The 25,745-nt window shown below is 35.7% G+C and overlaps 1 protein-coding gene across 1 annotated transcript in view; it reads left to right on the top strand.

The window, feature by feature from the left end:
- Positions 1-1,086: 1,086 nt before the first annotated feature.
- Positions 1,087-25,745, top strand: part of olf413 (DBH like monooxygenase olf413) — a 140,104-nt gene continuing 115,445 nt past the window's right edge. The window contains exon 1 of the mRNA XM_015175871.3: positions 1,087-1,985. The gene's annotated coding sequence lies outside the window, so the exon portion shown is untranslated. The remainder of the gene's footprint in view (positions 1,986-25,745) is intronic.

The raw sequence follows: 25,745 nt of genomic DNA on the forward strand, positions 1-25,745 counted from the left end.
ATTTGAAATGTTAATGAGCCGTTGGGTGCGCGCGCCCCATGTTTGTGCACCTTAACAGACTGCTAAAAGCAAAGGCTGCAGTTTATGTAGATGTGCCGCCTGTGCCTGTGACTGGGCAGATGTATGGGCTTTGGGTTGTGCTTGTTTATATGTGGTTTGACGAGGACTCAAGCGGCCAATCATGAGCAAAAATAGAGTTAAGTGTTTTGTCAAGAAAGGGTTTAATGCTGCACTTAAGAGTTTTTGCATTAAACGCTTTAATTTTTATACGCTTGCGAGTACTTACCATCAATATTTTGCGTTGAAAGTTTCTTGTCATTTCTTATTTCAAATGTATACATAATTATCTAATTGCCCATACCCAAAAGCAGCAAGTCGTTGACATTACAAAAAGAAAAACAAATATAAATTCTAGTCTGTCGTTGAATTTTGTCGGTGTTTAATGTACGTTCATTTGCATTATTTTACCGGAAAATGTATTTATTTTGTCATAATTAGCATACGTGCCTGGCATTTGAACTTTAAATGCCAGCCCAACAGCAGTCTGTTACAAATTAACAGCTGCTGTTAAGAGTTAACCGTCTGGCAATGTTTTTGATATGCCGCAAATGCACCTGCCTCGCTGCTGTTGTTGCCCATAACAGGGCACTGTTAAAGCATACAATTGTACGCACCTACATAATTTAACAGCTTGCTGTTCTGCTAGTGCTAAAATGGTTTCATCCACACCGCTCTCAGCGGTACATTGCATTTATATGTAGTTCTCTCGGTATTTTGATTGCCACTGTAAGTGCTTAAGTAAAAGGAAATTGAATTATGTAAACGATAAGCGCTGCTTAACAGCGTCACTCTCAGTTATATTCTCTCACGCTCAGCTGTGACGCTTGCGCTCTTTGCAAAACAAACCCCCTCCTACAGTACTGCTGCCGCTCGCCGGCTAGAGTGTTGTAAACAAAAGTTGATTTTTTTTTTCTATGCTCCGCTCTCTGTTTGTTGCGCGCGCTCTTGTAGCTATGCTGCCGCTCTCTCATTCTCTTTGGCGCTGCCGCTGAGGTGACCCAACCAGGTGCTGCTCTGCTGAAAGCGAATTCAGTTACTTCCGAAGTTTCAAAGCGAGCGGTTCACGCGTCGGACGGCGATTATTTCAACAACAGCAAACTCGTCGAGCTAAGCAAAAGCAGCAAAAAATAACGAAAAACTAAACTGCTCTCCAGCATAGATTGACATGTTACTGTGCTATACCATTGCGATCCCTAAATCGTACTAAATTCCAATTGGCAAACTATGTAAATATATGAAGTAAAAATAAAACGTTTGAATTAAATAATTGCGGTTTCATATGCAAATCCGTTTAACAACAAAGCGCGCGAGTGCAGTTCGAAAATCAATTCGAAATTAAATCAAAACACATACCAGCCAAAAATCTCGTTACTGCGACGAGCATTTCGGACATTAACCGTTACGCTTACGCGGCACTCGCCTGTAGGTGTGCGTCTCTCTGTGTGCGTGAGTGTGTGTGTGTGGCATTCAGTGCGCGCATTTCTGTGCTCGTTTATGTGTGTGCGTCTGTGTGTGTTATGACAGAGAGTTGACAATAGGCAAATAGGCAAATCATATGCCGCCCACGTAATGTGTGACGAAATTTAAATTCGCCATCTATGCAAATACAATTGCACAAATCGTATACGTGTGTGCCGTACAGAGTGTTTGTGCGCGCGTGTGTGCATTGGTGCTAGTTGGATATTCATGTGGATTACCATAAACATAAACAAAGGATTAGAAAGAAACAGCAACAACAACAACAACAACAACAGCGGTAGCAGCAGCAGCAGCAGAAGCAGCGACCGTCGTAGGGTGAAAGATAAACCCACAGAAGCATTTTTGGGATTACAGCCAGCCGCAGTAGAAGAAGAAGCAGCCGCAGAGTAGGAAGAAGAGGGCTACGCTTAGAAAATATCACAACATTGCAGTCAGGTGCCTCACAGGTGAGTTTTCGACCCACACACTTAAATGATGTATTACCTATGCTGCTATGTGCATGTTGCACTTGCGGTTTGCTTTGTATCTGTGTCGCTGTCTGTGTTTGTGTGTGTGTGTGGCATGTTAAGTGCAATCCATTATGGAGATACATATATCTCCTCTCTTTCTTTGTGTGTGTGTGCAACTTTTTTGCTGTAAGTTTGCCGGGCAGAAGACTTGCCTCAGTTTTGGGCGCAAAGCAAACAAAAAAAAAAGGAAATGAAATAAATAAATAACCCATCCATGTGTCAATAAGAATTGCCCTCAATCAGTCTGCCATTTTGCATGTCAAGTTGCACCGAATACAAGACACCCTTTTAGATGTAAGGCTCGAATCGCTAAACTTCAAAGTCTTTCCGAATAGTTGCGATTCGACCTGTTCCGATATCTGGCACTTTAATAATCTGGCAAAAAAACCTTGCCTACAAAAATGCGTTTCATATTGCATATGGAATCGTGCTACCCTTTGGCAAGTGCACATATTTGTTTCATATAAAACTCGTTCAACTGCAGCAAAAACCCAAAAAAATGTAAATTTAAAAAATGTGCAGAATAATAACAAAAAAAAAAAAAAATGTATAGCAAGGGAAATTCCCGCAGGTGCAACAATAGATGCAAAAGTTTTTCCCACGTTAAAAGTTGCACATTTTCAATGCGGAAAATAAAGAAAAACTTTTGTTAAGAATATGCATAAAGCATAAAGCGAATAAAAGATGAGCGCACGTAAAAACTAATTGAACAATTTTCGGTATCATTTTTGGCTAACCCAATTTTATTTTTCATTTTTTTTTTTTTTTTGTTTTTAATAGTTGAGAACAAAAGTGAATGCCACAAGTTTTCCAGCCAAACGAAAGTTTTTCGCCAATGTAAGAGTAAAAGCGGAAAAAAGCTAACTACGATTTCTGCATAGATTATTATTAAAGGGAAATTGCAAAAACTTGTGCGAGTTACTTAAAAAATTTAGTTTTCGTTTTGTCGTCTTTGTTTTATTATCTATAAATGGAAGTATACGAGGGAAAGCAGACTTGGGCAGAAAAGCTCCATAAAGGCAAATAATTATTTTATTGATAGTTTTACATACCGCAGCTCTGATTCCCATCAAGATATGGCTGAGGTGGGGCGGGGGGTTGCATTATAGTGAAATTTAAGCTTTGAGTTATTATAATGTATATTTAAATGGCAATTAGTATAATAATGTATGAGATTAATTACATTTTGGTTATTTTAAAAAACGTGACAGCTTTTCAGTCGGGTATCAACGACTGCTTAATACAGTATAAAAGTGGAATTAGCTATAGAAAGCATAAACATATCTAAAAGATTTTTCTTAATATTAAGCAATCAATCATAAATAATTGTGAGCACTCTTTTCGACGCCTGTAAAAATATCTTTACACTTTATCCCACGAAAGTAGGGATTGCAATTTAACGGCAAACTAACTAATATACTCTTCTACTCATTGTGAGCACGGTATAAATATCAATTTTAAATTATCATTTAGACTATATATATTGTTTTACTCTACGGAATAAACACTCTATCAACTTTTCAATTATGAGTACAGCAAACTTTTGTTTATTTTTTTTTCTTGTTCCATTAGAAATGAGCGTAACCCAAATGCAGTTTTTCATTTGCTTGCCACATAGAATATAATCCTCTTATGCTCTTCATGTTTTAATCAGTTCATTGTCACAATGATTGATGTAGGTCGTCAATGAACAGACATTCGGGTGTTTAAATGTGGGCAAGTCTAGACTCTGCTGCATATGAGCCCATTATTGATTTGAGTTTGGCCAGTTGGGCGAAACCCTTAGCCTTCGCTTGTTCAATGTAATGAAAACGCTTCGAAATGCAATCCGCTGCAATTTTGAGTGCATTCATTTTGTTTTCTGGCAACTTTTTTAATTACTCATACAGACTTTTTGTACCCTTATTACTATTATTATTATTTTGTTTTGCAAATATTGAAAAATCGTCGTTGCTGCCGCTGCTGCTGCTTCTGCTGCTGTTCATGGGCAACGCTTGTCATAAATATTTTAGCGGCTACGAACCACACATCCACACTCCACAACACACACAACAACAACAGCAGCAGCAGCAGCAGGTTCTGTAAAAAAAATATTCAAAAATAAAAGCGCCCATAAAATTGGCGGAAACCGAACGAGAGACCCAGGCAGAAATCCCTTTTTATTAGCCCAAGCCTAACCAAAAGGATAAAAAGCAAGTAGGCATGCTCTAGTCAACATTGCAGCAGCAGATAGAATACAGCATATCCTGTACTAAAGAGAAATACCTACAGGATAATGCTCACTCAAGGCTTTATCATTTCAACTCAACTGGAATGATGCAGATATGTTTATATTTCTATCTAGCTTTACAATGAAGACACATTTGTTATAAGATTTAGAGAAGAACCAACATTGCAGCAAATATAACAGAGCATTTCCTGTACGTGAGAGTATATATAAAAAGATGCTTGAAATAATTTTATGCCAAATTAGGGCTTTATGGTTTGGACTTAACTTAACTAAAATGAAGTTACTTCTTCATTCGCATTTGTAATCAGATTTAAAAAAGAAGCAAAAACCTAGAATAGAACAAAATGGGGCAAAGAGAATATGTATTGTATTTCAAGCAAATACGCAACTCTTGACATTTGCCGTGCTATGCTTATCGAATGGAGGCTACTTTTAATGCCCGGCGGCTTAACTTTGATTAAATTAAGTAATTTGTATTATTGTTTTATTTAGTTTCACGCCACAAAATTTGTGCGAATGAGCAGCTAAGAGATTTATTTTCAATAATTAACAGGTTAACAGGCTACTTGATGGGTTCCTTTGCGAAATTTCTTAATTAAAAGGAATTATTTATCAGCTAAAACAAACACAACGAAAGCAAAGGGTTTGCTTGGATCGCATTCTTTAAATCATTTAAATGAAAAACAAAGCTGATAATTATTTTAAAAATTATATAAGGTAAAATTTTTTATAAGCTTCAGATTAAGGGAAATCAATTTCATGCAAGAATTAATATTACTATTAAATTATTTGTTTAATTTTATTTTATTTGATTTATTTTTAAAATCAATATACGCAAACCAAAGGCACCTGTACAGGGTATTGGCGAACAAAATCAAATAAAATATAAAGCAGCCATTTTATTTTTCGGCAACAATTTTTGTCGCCATCGTTGTCTTTGCTGTGCTTCTGTATGTGTGTGGGTGTGGGTGTAAATGTATCTGTGTGAGTTGCAGTAAATAAATATACGCGTATCTGATGGGGATTTATGGCGAAGCGGCGCGTTGGGCCGCGGCAATGCATTTGCTGTTGTTGTTTTTGTTGTTGTTGTTCGTTTTGTATCTTTTGCGGAGGGCCTAGGACTTGAATAAATGATAGATTGAAATTTATATAGCCAAAGCCGCCAGCTTTGGCCGTGCCAAGCGCGCCAATTGCACATTTTTAGACAATTTTCGACCTAAAAATGTGTTTTGATTTGCTTTAGTTTGGCTTTTATTTTTTTTTTGGGCCAGGTTAAGTGTGCGTGAGTGAGAGACAGAGAAAGGGCGAGCTTTATGCAATTGTTGGCATAACTATAAATTGTCTAGGTAACAAAATGTATCTATATTATGTGTGTGGCATTTATATATTTGAAATATATACTCTTAACGATAGCTATGAAATATGCGCGACAAAGCTGTTCTCAAATCAATTTTACTTTAATTTGTTTGTCTTTTTTACACTCTGAGCAAATGCTGTAAATACTTGGGTTACGCTGCAAATTCTTTTAATTGAAAAGACTTTGTTTTATTGTTTGTTTTTAATGGAAATATGTCGCAGGTAAAATCTTTTTTGTAAAATCTGTGAATGTATTTTGGGAACAGACGTAGCCGTACCTTTTTCATACTTAACTCAATTCAAAGTACTCTCAACATGAAAAGTTAAGTTATTTGGCCAAATAAATATAAATAGAACTGAATAAATTTATAATAAATTGAAGTTTTCTATTGAAAAGGTTCAAAGCCGAGTCCAGACACTTGTTATACATAAAATCATCATATGCTGTCTATAGAATTTGTGCCATGTTGAATGCTTTATGTATTTTGTAATGGTATTTGGTTAGAAATTTAATTTATAAAATTTATAATAATTTTTAATGCTTGGCTCTTGTTGATTGCGCGCATAATTTGCATATTTATAAATCATTTTAAGCGCTCGCTCACACTCTGTGACTGGCATTGTATTGCTTACATTGCATTTTATTTGTCAATTACATAGTTTCGCAAAATTGTTTAATTATTAATTTTTGCGATTTGCTTTGCGCCAATGCCGGCGGCTTTTGGCTAAAACTCAAACCAAATAAAACATCAATTCATACAATAGCAAAAGTTCAATAAGAGCTAAGCAAAACAATGCGGAGCGGGAGATGGGTAGAAATATAAAATTAAAACATATAGAGTTTGTTTTCTAATAATTAAATTTGCCAACGGTTTGCCTTAGCTCAATGCAATTTGTATGAACCAATTGGACGAAACTGGCAAAACTGCAACTTAAATACGATAAAATTGTTGTGCATGCAGATTGAAAATTGATTTTGCTTCTCTTTTGTTTCTAAACTGAATGCCAAACAAATCCCAAGCTGAAATTTATGTTTATTGCAATGAAAATAAAAATCGTTAGAGCGAAAAGTAACAACAGCAATGCGCACCTGTACATTGTTAGCGTGCCTAACAGGTGCAAACGGACATACTGGGCCACATATCAATGGAGCTGGCAGTGTATGTAAATATTAGCATTCGATTGAAGATATTATAACTGCCAAATGATCCAAGTTGGAGTTGGGTCTGAAAATGAAAAACACAGACAGCAGCTGAAAAGAAATATTTATGTGCCATGCACTCAGTGCAATTTACAATCCCAGCGGCTGATGGCGCCCCAAGCTTTTACTTAAAGTTTTTATCAAAAGCTTTTTTTATAAATATATGCAAGATACTTAAAGCTTTGTCTTCGTAGCTCCTCTTTTCTATACTATATACTTTTCTTGATTAGCATTGCATTAAAGATATTATAACTGCCATTCACTTAATGCTGCCATTCATTTAATGGTAGTTTGATGGAGCCTCAAGCTTTTACTTAAAGTTTCCATTATAGGCTTTAAGCTTTTATGTGCTTACAATCTTTTTCTCCAAAGCTTCTCTCTTGAAACTATATGCAATGTACTCAATGCACTTTAGAATCCTAGCCCCAAGCTTTAACTTAAGGTTTCCATTAGAAGCTTTAAGTAATATTCGCCAGGCACTTTTGTATCTAAGCTGAAGCTTTAACGTACCTTGAAAGCTTTTTGTTTAAGGTCCTATCCATTCAAACCCACTTTTATGCTTATTTAATATGCTCTTTATATGCGACTTTAGCGCGCTGGCTTGAGCTTAAAATTCATTTAATATGAACAGCTAGCGCAGAGGATTCAGTTACCAAATATTATAATTTCATGGCAGACATATCTATTGCTTCAATAAATATGCGCGCCGAGCCCAAAAGTCCCATTTGAGCTGATTGGTATGCGTGTGTGTGTATGCAAGTGTGTGTGTGTGTGTGTGTGTGTTGGTTGTGGAAAACTGGCTTTTAATTTTGGCCGCAGCACTCAAATGTTAATTTCATTTTCCGAGCGCCTTTTGTCTGCAATTGCGTTTAAGGCCAAATAAGTTTAAAAAAATTATATTCGTATTTAATTTCAATTTCAAAGGATTTTCCATGTATTTATTCAAGGACTTTATCTTGAGCATAAATTACGGGCCAACGAACGGGTGCGGGTCCCATTTGTGCGACGTCTCGTCTGCCGGCAACAACTCCACCTCCACCTCCAGCTCCAGCTCCAGCTTCAGCTTCTCTTGTCGCTGCCTTTTCACCTACTTTCTAGCCAGGCATAAAGGTGGCCTCCATAGTCCTTACCCAAACATTGTCTGCCAGCAGGCGGGGCAGGGTACCTGCTGTTGCCTCTGTGGTGCGTGCGTGTGTGTGTGTGTGTGTGTGTGTGTGTGTGTTTGCCAAACTGCGGCTGCCAGGTTATCTTTCACAGTTTCTTCTCTTTACTGGATTGTGTGTCTCCACCTACTCGTGCTTCTTGTCCTGCTGCCCGTTTGTCTGCGTGTGCATTTGGTTTTCATTTACATATGAAGCTCCTTAATAATCCTTTTGTGCAGCAGTCAGCCAGGCGGATAGGGCGGTTGGGCGGGCAGCAGGGGGGCCGTGCGCACGTGCATACATTTCGTTTTCCGCTCAGTGCGTATAAGGAAATGCTTAAATATATGCAAATCCAGTTAAGTGTAATCATTTAGCGCAAAAAATGCCAGCAATAGCCAACAAAAGCAAGCTCCAGCCAGTCAGAAGTAGCTTTGCTCTGCTTCCATTTCCCCTACCCAAGCTCGCCCCTCACTGCCAATTGCGCAAATTAGAATTTCAATGCAACTAATACAAGGGCGTGGCTAACAGCAGCAACAACATCAAGTCAAATATGCCTTTGAATAGAGCTTTACATATTTGTTAGCTAAATATAAAAATAAATATATAAATATGCGCATATATGCGCCTTTTTTTGTGGATATTCAAAAAATTTGAATGCCATTAAAAAGTGCTGCCTAGTTTTTTGGGTGCGCCAGACCGAATGCTGCATTAGGGTGTTTCAGCATAATTGCTTTTTGGTTTATTATGACATATACATGGGATACTCTTATAGTATTTAAAAATATTTAATATTTATAATGTATAGTAGTATTTTATGTATATTTTTATGAGATGCTTATTTAAGTCTATTGCATGTCTTTTACTTTTACTGTAAAATATATATGTATATAGTGACATATCCATAGTCGCACCCACCCTTTAACATAACTTAGCACATAAGCATAAGCACAATTATAAACATTTCTAATATTGTAAACAAAGAGCCTGGTGATAACATCGACATTGGTCAAGATCAAACTGTCCCCCTTTGGTAGACATAAACAATTCACCCTAAATATCACGCCACTGTCAATGTTCCCATCAGAGTACTATCCCACGCATAATTGCTGACGCAGCTCAAACTTCACTCAATTTTGACTCAAACTCTCTCAAAGCGAAGTTTGCTAAGCGACCGCAACAGTTAGATAAATCAGTTCATATTCGGGAAGCAAATCTGAATGTACTCAACAAAAGTAGCCGTTAAGTGAAAATAATAAATTGAAATATATTTTTTTATAGTAACCTAACGTGTAAAACTTAATTGGCGCAGCCGGTAGGATACGTCGGGAAAAATTAAAGATCGCTAAAGGATAATTAATTCCCAGATCTAACGCACAATCGCGACCGAAAGTGTTGTCGGAGTGTAATAAAAATTTTCTCGAATACGTATCCGCACAAGAACCTTCGGGTCATTAGTAGCTTAATAATATTGACCCTTTGGGCAATAAAGCTACTACAGTTAATAACGACTGGCTTTGCATATCGTTTGATCCCTGCAATACGTTATTACTGAGTCTTTTTAAGACACACACACAAAAAAAAAAAAAAACATTTACACAATAATCCATCACAAACTTTAACTTAAAATAAAAGTGCAAAATCAAAGAACAATAAAGTTCAAACCTACAAACTCAAAACTATTCAAAAAAAAGTGTATTACACCAAGATGACAATGGAATTATCAGAACAACACCTCAACCAGGCCCTTTCACAACTTAGACAGGTGCCAAGCTTTGACGGATCAACGGATCAACTAAACGCCTTCATTAAAAGGATAGATTACATCCTACACCTGTATCCAACCCGAGATGTTAGACAACATAGCATCTTATACGGAGCCATCGAATTGCAAGTCACAGGAGATGCTCAGAGAATATCACAAAGGACAGCAGCCAACACTTGGCAGGAGCTGAGAAACGCATTGATTGAAGAATACAAAGTGCAGACACCATTTGAAGAACTCCTTCGACGCTTATACAACACGAATTACCAAGGAAACGTCCGTAAGTTCATCGAGGAGCTCGAGAATAAATCTTTTGTTATTTTAAATAAGTTAGCACTAGAAAATATACCTAGCAATACAACCCTTTATACAAATGCTATGAATAACACAATCAAAGATGTTATTACAAAAAAATTACCAGATAGGCTTTTCATGATGTTAGCCAGACACGACATTACGTCGACACAAAAACTAAAGCAAGTAGCTCAAAGAGAGGGATTATATGAAAATAGCGTTACTGAAAAACCTAAAAATAATAATGTTCAGGGAAATCCAAATAACAATCGTAGGAACATGGGAAATTATCAGCAAAATGCTAACCCAACCACCATTTCAAGTGGTTATTCCAACACAAATCAGAGTTATCACGCACAAAATAAACAGCACAATAAGTCCGAAGACAATCAGAAAGCTCACCACGAGTTCCAACAGAAATTAAGTCAAGGTAGATACCAAAATCCCTTAAACTACCAAAATCAGTCCCATTCACGCTTGAATGCACCAAACCCTCCGACTAAACGTCAAAGAGATAGTAACAGTGGGCAGATGAAAATGGATACATCCGAAAATTTTCATCAGCAAGCCTCGGAACAAACAGAAGAAATCCATTCATAAAATTGATTATGAATGACGAAGTTCTAAAATGTGTCATCGACACAGGTTCAACCATTAATCTAATGAAAACTAACCGCTTAAATTTTCCAGTTTACAACGAAACATTAAAGGTTCACACCATAAATGGTGTTATTGAATTAAAACAAAGTATACGATTAGGAGCAAGCAAAATTTGTCCGAGCAAACAAAAATTCTATATTCACGACTTCTCAGAGCATTATGATGTTCTGATTGGGAGAGAATACCTTGAGGCATGTCAAGCAAAAATAGACTATGCACAAGGATCCGTAACCTTAGGAGAATTTAACTTTTGTTTTAGATATAATGACGAAGAGGTCGAAGAGGACATGACCGCACAAGAGTGCCTTGATCCACCCTCAACAGAGGACAGACCATTTAACTTCGCTATAAATAATGAATTAATAGAAAACAATGAGTTTAGGCTAGAGCACCTAAACTCAGAAGAAAAAGAAAAAATAAAAAAAGTTTTACATGAATTTCGTGATATCCAGTACCATGAAGGTGACAATTTGACTTTCACTAGTACAATTAAACACAAAATTCTAACAAAACATGAGGACCCAATTTACAAGCGTCCATACAAATATCCTCAAATATACGATGAGGAAGTAAATAAACAAATAAGCGATATGATAAAACAAAATATCATACGTAAATCCAAATCCCCTTACTGCTCACCAGTAATAATCGTTCCAAAGAAAAACGATGCATCTGGAAAGCAAAAATTCCGGTTAGTCATAGATTACCGCAATCTCAATGAACTAACTATTAATGATAAATACCCTATCCCGATCATGGATGAAATATTAGACAAACTTGGAAAATGTCAATATTTCACAACCATTGATCTAGCCAAAGGCTTTCACCAAATCCAAATGGATCCTGGTTCAATACCCAAGACCGCATTTTCGACTAAACATGGCCATTACGAGTACACTCGCATGCCATTTGGTCTTAAGAATGCACCTGCAACGTTCCAACGTTGTATGAACAATCTCTTAGAAGATTTAATTTTTAAGGATTGTCTGGTCTACTTAGACGACATTATTATTTTTTCCACTTCATTGGAGGAACACATTTTGTCGCTACAAAAGGTATTTAAGAAGCTTAGAGAAGCTAACTTAAAACTACAGTTGGATAAATGCGAGTTTATGAGAAAAGAAACTGAATTTCTCGGTCACATCATCACAACTGAGGGTATAAAACCAAATCCCAACAAGATACAAGCAATTGTCAAATTCCCAATTCCAAAAACCCCAAAAGAAATAAAATCATTTCTAGGATTATGTGGTTTCTATAGGAAATTTATACCAAATTTCGCTAATATAGTAAAACCATTAACACTTAAATTAAAAAAAGGAGCAAAAATCAATATAAAAGACAGAGACTACGAACTAGCGTTTGAAAAGCTAAAAGTACTCATAACATCCGACCCAATTTTAATATACCCTAACTTCGAAAAACCATTTTCATTAACTACAGACGCGAGTAATATGGCAATAGGGGCCGTCCTTTCGCAAGAGCATAAGCCTATATGCTATGCAAGTAGAACTCTCAACGAGCATGAGTTAAATTATTCAACGATTGAAAAAGAATTATTAGCAATCGTTTGGGCCACTAAATACTTTAGGTCCTATCTCTTTGGTCGACAATTTCAAATCCTTAGTGATCACAGACCACTCGTCTGGTTAAATAATATGAAAGAACCTAACATGAAATTACAAAGGTGGAAGATCAAGCTAAATGAGTTTGATTTCCAAATTAAATACGTCCCAGGAAAAGAAAATTATGTGGCAGATGCTCTGTCCAGAATTCAATTAAACGAAAACTTCTTAGGCGAAGATACAATTAGCACAAGAGCAACAATACATAGTGCTCAAGAAGACAACAGTAACCATTTACAAATCACAGAAAGACCACTTAATTATTATAATCGACAAATAGAATTTGAAAAAGGAACCGAGAACGAAACAAAAGTTACGAATTACTTTCACAAAACCAACATAAAAATTACGTACAAAGACATGACTAATACGCATGCCAAAGAATTAATAAAAGAATACTTATGCACAAAGAAAAGTGTGCTATACTTCCACAACGAAGCAGATTTTCCAATTTTTCAAGAAGCCTACTTAGAAATAATAAGTCCGAATAATTCAACAAAGGCAATGAAAACTAGTACAAAATTAATAGACCTTCAAACATACGCAGAATTCAAAGAATTAATATTAAAAAAGCACAAAGAATTATTACATCCAGGAATTGAAAAAACTATCAATTGGTTCAAAGAAACCCACTATTTCCCAGATTATCAAAATCTAATTCAAAATCTAATAAATGAATGTGAGATTTGCAACATCGCAAAAACAGAACACAGAGATACAAAATTAACTTTCGAAATAACTCCGGAAATCGCTAATATCCGAGAAAAATATGTAATGGATTTTTACATAGTAGGAGATAAACAATTTTTATCTTGCATTGATATCTATTCAAAATTTGCATCATTAATAGAAATAAAAAGTAGAGACTGGCTAGAAACCAAACGAGCTATATTACAAGTGTTCAACCAAATGGGTAAACCCATCGAAATAAAGGCAGACAAAGACTCAGCTTTTATGTGCACAGCTTTACAATTATGGCTAAAATCAGAAGCAGTAAATATTAATATAACCACTAGTAAAAACGGTATATCCGACGTAGAACGATTTCATAAGACAGTTAACGAAAAACTAAGAATCATTAACAGCGACTCAGACGTCGAAAATAAACTTACAAAATTTGAAACTATACTCTACACGTACAATCATAAAACAAAGCACAAAACGACTAACAGAACACCAGCGGACATATTCATATATGCAGGTACACCAGAGTATGACACTCAAGCTAATAAAGAAAAACTAATAAATAACCTCAACAAAAACCGAAGAAACTTTTAACAATTTAATTGAACAAAGTAAAGAATTCAATAACCTTATACAAATCGAATACCTAGTAGAAAAATTAAACAGAGAAATAAACGGCTTAAAAATAGCCAAACGTAGCAAAAGAGGTTTAGTTAACATAGTAGGAACAGCATATAAATACTTATTTGGAACATTAAATCAAGAAGACAAAGCAGAAATTGAACAAAAAATAAGCAACTTAGCAGAAAACAGCGTTCAGGTTAACGAATTAAATTACATAATAGAAGCTATAAACAAAGGAATAGAAATCATGAACGAACTAGATCAAGAGAAACAAAAAGGAAAGAAATTAGATATCCTTATATTTAACTTACAACACTTTACAGAATATATAGAAGACATTGAGATGGGAATGCAGCTCACAAGATTAGGAATTTTTAACCCAAAATTACTAAAACATGACTATTTGTTGCATGTTAATTCTGAGAAATTGTTGAATACAAAAACTTCCACTTGGTTTAAATCAGATACAAACGAAATACTGATAATATCCCATATTCCTCGAGAAATAATAAAAAGCCCGGTATTCGAAATAATTCCATACCCGGATGAAAATAATAATATTTTGACAGAAATAGCTCATGAAAAATATTTTACCCAAGATAAAAAAGTTTATAGCAGAGAAACAAAAAAATTAATTAATAATGAATGTTTAACAGGAATTTTAAACCAAATAACATCAGAATGTAGTTATACTAAAATTTTGCAAAATTTTCAAATCAACTACATAGAACCAAATATAATTTTAACTTGGAATTTACCAAAAACTATATTAAACCATAATTGTATAAATAACGAAATAACAATAGAAGGAAACAATATAATAAAAATCTTTAATTGTTCATTGCAAATTAATGAAATTTCAATTTCAAACAATATGTTAGATTATACTCAAAGCATTTACGTAAGCAATGATGTTATAAAATTAGAACCACTTTCGTTTGTACAAACGAAACAAATTATAAATGCACATACAAAATTTAACAATGTATTCCAGATAATTACAATAACCATATTTGTAATCATATTAATAAGTTTAACACTGTATTTGACATATAAGTTCAAAAGCATACCTAAGAAATTAATTATAAAATATAAAAAACCCAAAGTAGAAGAAACACCTACAATAATAGGAGATATACCAATTGTAAAAGAAGAAAATGTTACACTATATCCAAACTTAAACACCTGAGGACAGGCACTTTTCTAATGGTTGGGGGAGTGACATATCCATAGTCGCACCCACCCTTTAACATAACTTAGCACATAAGCATAAGCACAATTATAAACATTTCTAATATTGTAAACAAAGAGCCTGGTGATAACATCGACATTGGTCAAGATCAAACTGTCCCCCTTTGGTAGACATAAACAATTCACCCTAAATATCACGCCACTGTCAATGTTCCCATCAGAGTACTATCCCACGCATAATTGCTGACGCAGCTCAAACTTCACTCAATTTTGACTCAAACTCTCTCAAAGCGAAGTTTGCTAAGCGACCGCAACAGTTAGATAAATCAGTTCATATTCGGGAAGCAAATCTGAATGTACTCAACAAAAGTAGCCGTTAAGTGAAAATAATAAATTGAAATATATTTTTTTATAGTAACCTAACGTGTAAAACTTAATTATATACATATTCATTAAATCTTGCCTGGGAAATATTATTGTTTATATCCGTTGCCTGAATAAAACACTTTATGTATGTATAAATGTTATAGTGAGCTTTAGATATGTATAGTATTATTATCAGACTTTGCGTTTAATCCTTTTTATAATAAGTGCAGTAATATTGTGGCCCCATATGTACATAAATAATCTCCTAATATACATGCGATTAGCTTAATATAACCAAGTATTTATAACAGCAATTTTTAAAATATTTCTGATATATACGTTGTTAAAATGCAATATTTTTAATATATAGTATGGGGTATGGGTCTTTATTCCTTAGACCATTAAAAATATTCTTTTAACTTTTTCTTATAGGAAAATATAAGCTTAAGACAACTTAATTATCTGTGAAATAATCAATAATCTGTCTGGGTTATCATTTTTTATCCATTAAAATTTGTATTTGCCAAATAATTTCCATTTTGTCAGATACGATTTTTCGCACTTAGCAAGATATGAATTATTCCTAAAACGACTTAATACTCTACTTACATAATACTACTGCGAATGCCCTTTTTATGCACATATGTTCTATGGCAATCAATTAAATTTTATGCCTGAACACCCCTAAGATGCGTGTACATGTATTGCAAAAGCAATGCTCATAAAAATTACGCTCAGACATATGAAACACACACACATACAGACACACACATACTCGCACATCGCATTACCAAGTGTAAATAATAATAAAAATTGCAAAGAGAGAGATGAAAAAAAAATCCATTAACGCTTTGTGGCATTGCATTTAAGCCGCCTCATCCGCGTTTGCGCTGGCGTCCGGGACAGAGGCTGAGGCTAACGAGCGAAGTTAGTTTAAATTCTAGAGCAGTGGCAAGCAAATATGCTTGACGGGCAAATACCCTGTACAGTCAGCACGTGCAGCATTTAAGCTTGTGTTTGCTGGCAGCTTAAAAGTTAACACTTTGCATATTTTCAAAATAATTCCTCTGCCTGTTGCATACAGTTGCATAACTGCACATAGCGCTGCTCCTTCCGCGCCTAATGGGTACAGGGTATAATTATGAGAAGAGATAAAAAAACAACAATAAAAAAAAAATAAAATAAAATGTTATACATAATGAATGCAAATGCTTTGCGCTCATAATTTCATCATAAACAGCATCAGACGAGCGGCGCTCGCCTAAGCTGAGCTTTCATCATCATCATCATCATCGTCATCATTATCGTCATCATCATGACGCTGTTGCCTCATCTTTGCGGTGGCGCTGCAGACTGTGCTGTGGTCTGGGCCGCAGGACGTTTCATGTGTCTGCAACGGATATGAAGGCATCACAAACAGGCCCAGCCGAGTGCCAAAAGAGAACCGAACTGTGGACTGCGACGAGCAGCAGGACGAGGTTGCCTATTTTTCAAAAAACGCACAGCATAAGGATAACAACCTCTTAACCTAGTTTGGCTGCGTCAACTGGCGGCAACTGCGAGCCGACTGCAGCCGTGTCATGTAGCCGGGTCCTGCTGCTGCTGCTGCTGCTGCTGCTGATCCTGGGCATATCATGCCTGGTACCATTTTAAATTGAACTGTGCGCATTTAAGCGTAAACTGACAGCTTGGAAAATCGAAAGCAAAATAAATTGTCTAGTGAACTTGGTGGTCTATAGCTGAGCTGATTGTAGCCGTTGGGCTTACTGTCAGACAGCAGAGGCAGCCAGCAGCCAGCTGCCGGGAGCCAGTATCCAGTATCCAGGAGCTGCTAAGGCATCCAGCCTCGGCCGGAAGTGGCTCTCAGCTTGTGCTCCGTATGGCTATTAATTGAAATTCGTTGCTGCTGCTGCGCTTAAAGGCCGAGCTGGCAAAAGTTTTAAAAGCCGCCCAAACTGCCCGGACCCGTGCTGTCGAGTATTGTGTCACACGCAGCCTGGGCCTTAAAGGACATTAGAAACAGGCGGCGAAATTTGTCGCCTCACTTTCGCTCCCTCTCGCTTCCTCTCGCTCCTTTTGCTAGGCGCAACTTATGGCACCCAACTATTCAACTACCCCGAATAAATGCCATTTGCATATTTATATATATATATATACCTCATATATATGTGTGTGTGTGTGTGTGTGTCTTTGTATATACTGCATATCCCTTTTCGGCGCGTGAATAGCTATACGGCTTACATAAAAAAATATCCATTTGCATATCTATGGGCTACTCACAACTTCAACTAAGATAACCAGTTTTCAGTCTCGGCTTGTTAGCACAATTCCTGCGGCCTTGATGAACTGCAATTGTGCTCTCGTTCAGGTAGTATCCCGGCCAGTTAGCTCTTGTACCTAAACAGCGGGCTATTCAAAGCCATATCTGAAATGTGTTTCTAATGATCGGACGCCTGTGTTTGATTAAATTAGGCATGCAAAGGGTTTCGGTTTTGATAGGGCAAAAGGGTTAAAGGCTGCGATAAGCCTAATCCGGTGACAGATGCACAAACTCTGTTGTGAAAGTGGAAACGGGCATATTGATGCCGTGCAAGATACGTCTAGTTATTCGGGTGACTCTTCGTGTTTGCGTAAAGACTGAGCAGCTTCTGTTTTATATTCGTCTATAGCCAGCTCTGACAAGGTGTGGCAAATTTTGTAATTTTTTAATTGCATCTTAATCTTTCACATATTCACCCCTAACGCCAGCTTATGTCAATGCCCTGTGGCTCACAGTTTTAGACTCATTTATATCTTACTTACACATGGGCTTATTCATTTCACACATTGTTGATGCAAGTTTTTCGTTTCGAATTAATTGCTTGACAAATCTTTCAAATGACCTGTTTGATATTAGCTAAACTTTTGGTCGGGGTGAATGTTAGCTTTAATAATCGACAACAACAAAGTGGAATGCTTGTCTGTTTAGATATTTCAAGCATCTTCCGGTTCTGTCATCAGCAGACATTGCTTTCGCCCTTGTCACCAGCTCGAAGCCATAACCGATTGTGCTTGAAACATTTTTTAAATATTGCCGTATATAATTTGATTATATTAAGTTTATATTAAAGCGCAACTTTTTTTTTATATAATTTTCATTCCATTTTGTCCAGTCATAACCTCGCTTCACTCTCATTTTATGTCCTAACACATACTTGAATAGCTACCAGCTATTATTCCAATGAAATCGAATCTCACCTGCTGTTCTCCAGACCACCCCCCGCCCCCACTCCCACCGCCTCACCCCGCTTGCCAACAACTTTAGCAGTTAACTCAGTGGCGCTCCTTGTGAAGGGGTTTTACGGCTAGTTTTTGAAACTTTTGCGCACAGCGGGTTCGGGTCGCCGTCAAGCTGGCTAAAAAACTTTTTCACTATGCCATTCATATATACTACAGATATATATAAATATATATATATATATATATAGTGACATATCCATAGTCGCACCCACCCTTTAACATAACTTAGCACATAAGCATAAGCACAATTATAAACATTTCTAATATTGTAAACAAAGAGCCTGGTGATAACATCGACATTGGTCAAGATCAAACTGTCCCCCTTTGGTAGACATAAACAATTCACCCTAAATATCACGCCACTGTCAATGTTCCCATCAGAGTACTATCCCACGCATAATTGCTGACGCAGCTCAAACTTCACTCAATTTTGACTCAAACTCTCTCAAAGCGAAGTTTGCTAAGCGACCGCAACAGTTAGATAAATCAGTTCTTATTCGGGAAGCAAATCTGAATGTACTCAACAAAAGTAGCCGTTAAGTGAAAATAATAAATTGAAATATATTTTTTTATAGTAACCTAACGTGTAAAACTTAATTGGCGCAGCCGGTAGGATACGTCGGGAAAAATTAAAGATCGCTAAAGGATAATTAATTCCCAGATCTAACGCACAATCGCGACCGAAAGTGTTGTCGGAGTGTAATAAAAATTTTCTCGAATACGTATCCGCACAAGAACCTTCGGGTCATTAGTAGCTTAATAATATTGACCCTTTGGGCAATAAAGCTACTACAGTTAATAACGACTGGCTTTGCATATCGTTTGATCCCTGCAATACGTTATTACTGAGTCTTTTTAAGACACACACACAAAAAAAAAAAAAACATTTACACAATAATCCATCACAAACTTTAACTTAAAATAAAAGTGCAAAATCAAAGAACAATAAAGTTCAAACCTACAAACTCAAAACTATTCAAAAAAAAGTGTATTACACCAAGATGACAATGGAATTATCAGAACAACACCTCAACCAGGCCCTTTCACAACTTAGACAGGTGCCAAGCTTTGACGGATCAACGGATCAACTAAACGCCTTCATTAAAAGGATAGATTACATCCTACACCTGTATCCAACCCGAGATGTTAGACAACATAGCATCTTATACGGAGCCATCGAATTGCAAGTCACAGGAGATGCTCAGAGAATATCACAAAGGACAGCAGCCAACACTTGGCAGGAGCTGAGAAACGCATTGATTGAAGAATACAAAGTGCAGACACCATTTGAAGAACTCCTTCGACGCTTATACAACACGAATTACCAAGGAAACGTCCGTAAGTTCATCGAGGAGCTCGAGAATAAATCTTTTGTTATTTTAAATAAGTTAGCACTAGAAAATATACCTAGCAATACAACCCTTTATACAAATGCTATGAATAACACAATCAAAGATGTTATTACAAAAAAATTACCAGATAGGCTTTTCATGATGTTAGCCAGACACGACATTACGTCGACACAAAAACTAAAGCAAGTAGCTCAAAGAGAGGGATTATATGAAAATAGCGTTACTGAAAAACCTAAAAATAATAATGTTCAGGGAAATCCAAATAACAATCGTAGGAACATGGGAAATTATCAGCAAAATGCTAACCCAACCACCATTTCAAGTGGTTATTCCAACACGAATCAGAGTTATCACGCACAAAATAAACAGCATAATAAGTCCGAAGACAATCAGAAAGCTCACCACGAGTTCCAACAGAAATTAAGTCAAGGTAGATACCAAAATCCCTTAAACTACCAAAATCAGTCCCATTCACGCTTGAATGCACCAAACCCTCCGACTAAACGTCAAAGAGATAGTAACAGTGGGCAGATGAAAATGGATACATCCGAAAATTTTCATCAGCAAGCCTCGGAACAAACAGAAGAAATCCATTCATAAAATTGATTATGAATGACGAAGTTCTAAAATGTGTCATCGACACAGGTTCAACCATAAATCTAATGAAAACAAACCGCTTAAATTTTCCAGTTTACAACGAAACATTAAAGGTTCACACCATAAATGGTGTTATTGAATTAAAACAAAGTATACGCTTAGGAGCAAGCAAAATTTGTCCGAGCAAACAAAAATTCTATATTCACGACTTCTCAGAGCATTATGATGTTCTGATTGGGAGAGAATACCTTGAGGCATGTCAAGCAAAAATAGACTATGCACAAGGATCCGTAACCTTAGGAGAATTTAACTTTTGTTTTAGATATAACGACGAAGAGGTCGAAGAGGACATGACCGCACAAGAGTGCCTTGATCCACCCTCAACAGAGGACAGACCATTTAACTTCGCTATTAATAATGAATTAATAGAAAACAATGAGTTTAGGCTAGAGCACCTAAACTCAGAAGAAAAAGAAAAAATAAAAAAAGTTTTACATGAATTTCGTGATATCCAGTACCATGAAGGTGACAATTTGACTTTCACTAGTACAATTAAACACAAAATTCTAACAAAACATGAGGACCCAATTTACAAGCGTCCATACAAATATCCTCAAATATACGATGAGGAAGTAAATAAACAAATAAGCGATATGATAAAACAAAATATCATACGTAAATCCAAATCCCCTTACTGCTCACCAGTAATAATCGTTCCAAAGAAAAACGATGCATCTGGAAAGCAAAAGTTCCGGTTAGTCATAGATTACCGCAATCTCAATGAACTAACTATTAATGATAAATACCCTATCCCGATCATGGATGAAATATTAGACAAACTTGGAAAATGTCAATATTTCACAACCATTGATCTAGCCAAAGGCTTTCACCAAATCCAAATGGATCCTGGTTCAATACCCAAGACCGCATTTTCGACTAAACATGGCCATTACGAGTACACTCGCATGCCATTTGGTCTTAAGAATGCACCTGCAACGTTCCAACGTTGTATGAACAATCTCTTAGAAGATTTAATTTTTAAAGATTGTCTGGTCTACTTAGACGACATTATTATTTTTTCCACTTCATTGGAGGAACACATTTTGTCGCTACAAAAGGTATTTAAGAAGCTTAGAGAAGCTAACTTAAAACTACAGTTGGATAAATGCGAGTTTATGAGAAAAGAAACTGAATTTCTCGGTCACATCATCACAACTGAGGGTATAAAACCAAATCCCAACAAGATACAAGCAATTGTCAAATTCCCAATTCCAAAAACCCCAAAAGAAATTAAATCATTTCTAGGATTATGTGGTTTCTATAGGAAATTTATACCAAATTTCGCTAATATAGTAAAACCATTAACACTTAAATTAAAAAAGGGAGCAAAAATCAATATAAAAGACAGAGACTACGAACTAGCGTTTGAAAAGCTAAAAGTACTCATAACATCCGACCCAATTTTAATATACCCTAACTTCGAAAAACCATTTTCATTAACTACAGACGCAAGTAATATGGCAATAGGGGCCGTCCTTTCGCAAGAGCATAAGCCTATATGCTATGCAAGTAGAACTCTCAACGAGCATGAGTTAAATTATTCAACGATTGAAAAAGAATTATTAGCAATCGTTTGGGCCACTAAATACTTTAGGTCCTATCTCTTTGGTCGACAATTTCAAATCCTTAGTGATCACAGACCACTCGTCTGGTTAAATAATATGAAAGAACCTAACATGAAATTACAAAGGTGGAAGATCAAGCTAAATGAGTTTGATTTCCAAATTAAATACGTCCCAGGAAAAGAAAATTATGTGGCAGATGCTCTGTCCAGAATTCAATTAAACGAAAACTTCTTAGGCGAAGATACAATTAGCACAAGAGCAACAATACATAGTGCTCAAGAAGACAACAGTAACCATTTACAAATCACAGAAAGACCACTTAATTATTATAATCGACAAATAGAATTTGAAAAAGGAACCGAGAACGAAACAAAAGTTACGAATTACTTTCACAAAACCAACATAAAAATTACGTACAAAGACATGACTAATACGCATGCCAAAGAATTAATAAAAGAATACTTATGCACAAAGAAAAGTGTGCTATACTTCCACAACGAAGCAGATTTTCCAATTTTTCAAGAAGCCTACTTAGAAATAATAAGTCCGAATAATTCAACAAAGGCAATGAAAACTAGTACAAAATTAATAGACCTTCAAACATACGCAGAATTCAAAGAATTAATATTAAAAAAGCACAAAGAATTATTACATCCAGGAATTGAAAAAACTATCAATTGGTTCAAAGAAACCCACTATTTCCCAGATTATCAAAATTTAATTCAAAATCTAATAAATGAATGTGAGATTTGCAACATCGCAAAAACAGAACACAGAGATACAAAATTAACTTTCGAAATAACTCCGGAAATCGCTAATATCCGAGAAAAATATGTAATGGATTTTTACATAGTAGGAGATAAACAATTTTTATCTTGCATTGATATCTATTCAAAATTTGCATCATTAATAGAAATAAAAAGTAGAGACTGGCTAGAAACCAAACGAGCTATATTACAAGTGTTCAACCAAATGGGTAAACCCATCGAAATAAAGGCAGACAAAGACTCAGCTTTTATGTGCACAGCTTTACAATTATGGCTAAAATCAGAAGCAGTAAATATTAATATAACCACTAGTAAAAACGGTATATCCGACGTAGAACGATTTCATAAGACAGTTAACGAAAAACTAAGAATCATTAACAGCGACTCAGACGTCGAAAATAAACTTACAAAATTTGAAACTATACTCTACACGTACAATCATAAAACAAAGCACAAAACGACTAACAGAACACCAGCGGACATATTCATATATGCAGGTACACCAGAGTATGACACTCAAGCTAATAAAGAAAAACTAATAAATAACCTCAACAAAAACCGAAGAAACTTTTAACAATTTAATTGAACAAAGTAAAGAATTCAATAACCTTATACAAATCGAATACCTAGTAGAAAAATTAAACAGAGAAATAAACGGCTTAAAAATAGCCAAACGTAGCAAAAGAGGTTTAGTTAACATAGTAGGAACAGCATATAAATACTTATTTGGAACATTAGATCAAGAAGACAAAGCAGAAATTGAACAAAAAATAAGCAACTTAGCAGAAAACAGCGTCCAGGTTAACGAATTAAACTACATAATAGAAGCTATAAACAAAGGAATAGAAATCATGAACGAACTAGATCAAGAGAAACAAAAAGGAAAGAAATTAGATATCCTTATATTTAACTTACAACACTTTACAGAATATATAGAAGACATTGAGATGGGAATGCAGCTCACAAGATTAGGAATTTTTAACCCAAAATTACTAAAACATGACTATTTGTTGCATGTTAATTCTGAGAAATTGTTGAATACAAAAACTTCCACTTGGTTTAAATCAGATACAAACGAAATACTGATAATATCCCATATTCCTCGAGAAATAATAAAAAGCCCGGTATTCGAAATAATTCCATACCCGGATGAAAATAATAATATTTTGACAGAAATAGCTCATGAAAAATATTTTACCCAAGATAAAAAAGTTTATAGCAAAGAAACAAAAAAATTAATTAATAATGAATGTTTAACAGGAATTTTAAACCAAATAACATCAGAATGTAGTTATACTAAAATTTTGCAAAATTTTCAAATCAACTACATAGAACCAAATATAATTTTAACTTGGAATTTACCAAAAACTATATTAAACCATAATTGTATAAATAACGAAATAACAATAGAAGGAAACAATATAATAAAAATCTTTAATTGTTCATTGCAAATTAATGAAATTTCAATTTCAAACAATATGTTAGATTATACTCAAAGCATTTACGTAAGCAATGATGTTATAAAATTAGAACCACTTTCGTTTGTACAAACGAAACAAATTATAAATGCACATACAAAATTTAACAATGTATTCCAGATAATTACAATAACCATATTTGTAATCATATTAATAAGTTTAACACTGTATTTGACATATAAGTTCAAAAGCATACCTAAGAAATTAATTATAAAATATAAAAAACCCAAAGTAGAAGAAACACCTACAATAATAGGAGATATACCAATTGTAAAAGAAGAAAATGTTACACTATATCCAAACTTAAACACCTGAGGACAGGCACTTTTCTAATGGTTGGGGGAGTGACATATCCATAGTCGCACCCACCCTTTAACATAACTTAGCACATAAGCATAAGCACAATTATAAACATTTCTAATATTGTAAACAAAGAGCCTGGTGATAACATCGACATTGGTCAAGATCAAACTGTCCCCCTTTGGTAGACATAAACAATTCACCCTAAATATCACGCCACTGTCAATGTTCCCATCAGAGTACTATCCCACGCATAATTGCTGACGCAGCTCAAACTTCACTCAATTTTGACTCAAACTCTCTCAAAGCGAAGTTTGCTAAGCGACCGCAACAGTTAGATAAATCAGTTCTTATTCGGGAAGCAAATCTGAATGTACTCAACAAAAGTAGCCGTTAAGTGAAAATAATAAATTGAAATATATTTTTTTATAGTAACCTAACGTGTAAAACTTAATTATATATATGTGTGTGTGTGTATGTACTACTTTTGCTACTTAAAGTTTGCTTTTTGTCTTTGCATATTTAGCTGAGAAAAAAAAACGTAGATAAAATGCAAAAAAGAAGAAAAGTTGACGGACTTGGGGCTTTTACTATCCAAATTGTGCGCAAATTAATTGAACGCAAAGAACGCAGCAGGCAAACACAGTCTCCTGTCCCTGTCCCCTTCTCTGTCCCCGTTCCCGTCCCCGTCTCTGTCTCTGTTCCTGTGCTGAAGCTGATCCTGTGCCGTGTGCTGACCAAACGCTTTGCATGGCAAGGAAAATCGTGTGGAGGTAAAAGAAAAACACCAAGTTTTCTTGCTCAATTTTTGTATTTTTTTTTTTTTTTTGTGCTTTCTTTAGCCACTCATTTTTTACACGCTGCGTCTGCGGCAGTCCTTGGTTCTGGAGCCCTGTGCCTGGCAGCTCGGCAGCTCGGCAGCCCGGCCGGCAGCCGTCTGCCTGCTAATCCAGGACAATAAGTGTTTGTCGTTGGGATTTAGACAATTATTCACGTTAAGTTGACGTCTGAGTCGGGGCCCAGGCAACTGACAGTCGCCAACGCCAACGTTTTGTTATTTTCGACTTTGGCTCGAGAACGTTTCAATTTGTCCCGGCTCCGTTTTTCTCAGTGCGCATATCCTCATATACCCATATACCCAATGCCGATTGGCAGTTTCGTCTG

Source organism: Drosophila virilis, chromosome 3 (assembly GCF_030788295.1).
Source record: "Drosophila virilis strain 15010-1051.87 chromosome 3, Dvir_AGI_RSII-ME, whole genome shotgun sequence".
Classification (NCBI taxonomy): Eukaryota; Metazoa; Arthropoda; class Insecta; order Diptera; family Drosophilidae; genus Drosophila; species Drosophila virilis.